The sequence below is a fragment of the Ziziphus jujuba genome, chromosome 4 (genome assembly GCF_031755915.1).
Source record: "Ziziphus jujuba cultivar Dongzao chromosome 4, ASM3175591v1".
Lineage (NCBI taxonomy): Eukaryota > Viridiplantae > Streptophyta > Magnoliopsida > Rosales > Rhamnaceae > Ziziphus > Ziziphus jujuba.
This window is the reverse complement of record NC_083382.1, coordinates 10,259,738-10,264,597: the sequence shown is the minus strand read 5'-3', so window position 1 is coordinate 10,264,597 and position 4,860 is coordinate 10,259,738.

Genomic DNA, 4,860 nt, shown 5'->3' with positions numbered 1-4,860 from the left:
ATTTTGATGATATAGCTTTCAAAGCTCTAGTTCATGCCCAAGCTCAATCTAGTTTGAGACTAATATATAGAAAATTTCATTGATTAATATCAATATTGATTTGCATGAAATTGTATGGAATTTACTTCAATGTCTTTTTCTTTTGTCAGGTTTCATCAATGTTGATTGTGGTATAGCAGAGAAAGCTAGCTACACTGACAATAGTTTTAAACTACATTTCAGATTCAATCTTCATCCAACTTGTGTTAGTAAAAGTATATCATTGCAGTACAATACTGATAACACCTTGAACAGGAGCTTGGGAATGTTAGAAATTTCCCTAATGGAACCCAAAACTGCTACACGCTTAAGCCTGTACAAGGCAAATCAGGTAACAGATATCTTATCAGAGCAAGTTTCATGTATGGAAATTAAACGATGCCAAAGATACTTTACTGGTATTCGATTTGTATCTTGGAGCTAGTAAATAGGATTCGGTGAAATTTTGGAAAATGTATCTAGCATCATAGTCATGGAGATCATGCATATCCCCATCTCAGAATATGTATTTGTATGTCTCATACTATGGAACACCTTTCATATAAGCATTAAAGCTTAGACTCTTGAGAAATTCTACATCCTCTGAATCATTAGTACTCTACCGACAATTGGATATGGGTTCAGAAACCAATAAACCAGTTAGGTAACTATAATCAAGCATGCACTATTCTTTTTCCTTACAAGTTAAAAATTACTGATTCAATTATATGTTTCTTGTTTAGGTACAAAGATGATGTCTTCAATTGTATCTGGAGGCCTTATCACTCCTTTAGCTGCAAAACCTTAAGTACCTTGCTTACAATTGGATGCTCAAAATAATTACCAACAACCATCACTAGCCATGCAGACTGTTGTCATACCAAGAAATGCTAGCAGCCCTCTGGAATTTTACACGTGGCCAAGTAACTGCACAGTATTATGTTACATGCATTTTGCCAAAATGGAAAATCTCGAAGCCAACCAATCTAGAGAATTTAACATCTTCGAAAATGAAGAAATATGAAATGGACATATAACTATTGGTTACTTGCAAACAACAAATATTTTTAGCACATAAACTCCAAGTGGATATAGAATTGATTATTCAATCCAAAAAACCAAGACTAGTTTTCTATGAAATTCTCCCGACTGTTAAAGTTGATGACTTGAATTATAATTGGCCCGACCTGAAAACCTCGAGGTGCGATCCATTTGATAAAATTTATTTTGTGGAATTTTTGGGGGGAGCGAGGGCTTCGCCCCTGCTGTACGAACCGATCTGACCTGTTTTTGACCCGGTTCAATTTTAGGTTTATTATGTACTATATGTTTATGCTTTTGGGGTTTTGTTGGTTGTATTGAGTTTAGTGGTCGCTCTATTTTTTCACCTTTTGTACCAATTTTTTGAAAAAGGTTTTGCTTCTCGCTGTCCGTGGTTTTTTTCCGTTAAGGGTTTTCCACGTAAATCTCTGTATGTTTTGTTTCTACTCTCATTCTTCTATTGCTATTGTTCTTGTCATATTTTTGTAACATCGACCCATATATCTAAGACAATAAAAATACATCCTTTAGTTCAAATCATTAATTGGTTCTTACTCTAAATTTAACCATGCCTAAGTCTCAACACAACAAAATGCATGCTTAAACCAATTTCAAACTATTTTCTCCCCTATCTATTAAGCAGGGGGCTTCAATCCCTTCTTTTCATTTTTCTATCTCCAATCCCATCCCACCACTTAAATATGACATATTATTTAAAATCCCAACTCATTTTCCTATTAGCTATTTTTTTCTAACTCTGCTTCATTTCTATTTCACCCTTGTCTACATCATCAATTTCAACAAGCTTTTATCAAGTTTTGACTTCTTCTTTTTTTTTTCTTTTTTTTTTGGATCCACCATATTAAACGTAAGAAATTTTACACTTTTTTTTTTTAAATATCCAAACCCTCCATCTACCATCTTTCTTGCACACTCAGATTTTGACAATCAAGACTCAAACAAAGCCAATATTCAATAATTGCATGTTGCTTTTTCTAAAGCATTTAGGTATAAAAGCTTGACTAATTTTTGTGGTATTGAGGTTTGTTTTTAAAACACCGTTTATCCCAAAAGTTTATACTAATAGGAAATGGGCATAATAATGTATATCAAACTTATTTTTAATACACGTCCTCATTGGTAAACCCATTAAAAGGGAGAAGAAATTAAATTCTATCTTCAAACCATTTTCTCACATATCTATTAAATAGGGAGCCTGGATTCTCTGTCTCCATTTTCCTATCTCCAATCTTCTCCCACCACTTAAAATATGAGACATAATTTAAAATTCCAACTCATTTTTCTAGTAGCTCTTTTTTATAACTCCGCTTTATTCTTGTTTCACCCTTGTCCACATCATCAATTTCAACAAGCTTTTCTCAATTTTTGACTTTTTTTTTTTGGATCCACCATATTAAATGAAAAAAATTTTATACATTTTTTTTTTATATCAAAACCCTACCACTGCTTTCTTTCTTGCACACCCTAGATTTTAACAATCAAGACTCAAGCAGAGTCGATATTCAATAGTTGTGTGTTGCTTTTTATAAAGCATTTAGGTACAAAAGGTTGACTAATCTTTGTGATGTTGAAGTTTATTAAAACACCATCTATCTTAAAAGCTTAAGCTACAAGGAAATTGGCCCAACAATGTATATCAAGCTTCTTTTCAGTACACATACTCATATTTAAGCCCATTAAGAGGGAGAAGAAATTAGGCTTATGCATGCAAAACAATGTAAACATCATCAATTTCAACAAGCTTTTCTTAATTTTTGGCTTTTTTTTTTTCGATCCACCATATTAAATTAAAGAAATTTTATACATTTGTTTTTTTTTTTTTTTGTTTTAAATATCCAAACCCTACCTCTGCCTTCTTTCTTGCACACCAAACGTTTTGACAACCAAGACTCAAACGGAGCTGATATTCAATAATTGCGTGTTGCTTTTTCTAGAGCATTTACGTACAAAAAGCTTGACTAATCTTTGTGGTGTTAAAGTTTGTTAAAACACCTTTTATCCCAAAAGCCTAAGCTACTAGGAGATTGGTCCAATAATGTATATTAAGCTTATTTTCAATACACCATCCAGTGTAAGCCCATTGAGAGGGAGAAGAAATTGGGATTTACACATTCCAAACAATGCAAACATCATTAATTTCAACAAGCATTTCTTAATTTTTAGCTTTTTTTTTTTCTTGGGATCCACCATATTAAATGAAAACAATTTTACACATATTTTTTTCAAAATATCCAGACCCTACGTCTACCTTCTTTCTTATATACAAAGATTTTGACAATCAAGACTCAAACAGAGTCGATATTCAATAATTGTATGTTACTTTTCTTATAGCATTTTGGTACAAAAGCTTGACTAATCTTTGTGGTGTTGAGGTTCATTAAAACATCTATCTCAAAAGCTTAAGCTACTAGGAAATTGGCTCAATAATGTATATGAAGTTTATTTTCCATACACTCTATCATGTGTAAGTCCATTAAAGGGAGAAAAAATTGGGTTTTACACGTGTCAAACAATGCAACATCATCAATTTCAACATGCTTTTCTCAATTTTTGGCTTTTTTTTTTTTGGATCCACCATATTAAATGAAAGAAATTTTACATATATATTTTTTTTAATAAAAAAATCCAAACCCTGCTTTTACCTTTTTTTTGCACACCATAGATTTTAATAATAAAAACTCAAACGGAGCCAATATTCAATAATTGCATGTTGCTTTTTCTAAGGCATTTAGGTACAAAAGCTTGATTAATCTTCGTAGTGTTGAAGTTTGTTAAAATACCATTTATCCTAAGAGCTTAAACAACTAGAAAATTGGCCAACTAATATTTGTGGTGTTGAAATTTGTTAAAACACTCTCTATCCTAAACTAATAAGAAATTGGTCCAACAATTTATATCAAGCTTATTTTTAATATACCTACTCATGTGTAGACCCACGCTAATAAGAAATTGGCCTAACAATATATATCAAATTTATTTTTAATACACCCACTCATGTGTAAGCTCATTAAGAAGAAGAAAAAATTGGGCTTTATATGTGCCAAAAAAAAGGTGTGATAGAAAGAGGAAGAGTGAAGGTTGGGGTTCATAAAAAATATTAATAAAAATAAATAAATAAATTTTCTCATTTAATATTGTGGGCCTTAGCAGGATTTGAGAAAGGCTTGTTGCAACTGATGATATGGACAAAGATGGAATGAAAAGGAAGCAAAGATAAAAAGAGAGCTAATAAAGTTAGAAAAAAAAAAAAGGAGTTAATAGAAAGATGAATTAGAATTTTAAAGGATATGTCCTATTTTAAATGGAGGGACAGAATTAGAGAAAGAAAAATGGAAACAAAGGATCCCGGTCCAACATGAGGAATTACAAAGGTAAGGTGGCTCCACAATTAAACGTAAAAGGAGAGAACATTTTAGAGTTTAAAATAAAATAAACGTCAAGGCAAGACGATGGATGCGACTTATGGCAAAATTTGTGAATTTATTTGAAATGACATGACATTTTTTTATGGGAAAGATCGGCAAAAGGGATATATTTAGGAACGGAGGATTTAGATACATTAATTTTGTGATAAGAAAGAAGATTTATGTATCATCCTATAAATTTTTAATACATAGGTATTTTCAACTTTCATCTAAAATGTTTACAAAATATACTTGTTGTACCCTTTAAGTAGTCTATTTATTGGTTTACTAAGACAGAATAATAGTACAAATCACTCTATTCTCAAATAATTATTTGAATTTAAATCCACCATCATCAATATATATATATATAGAT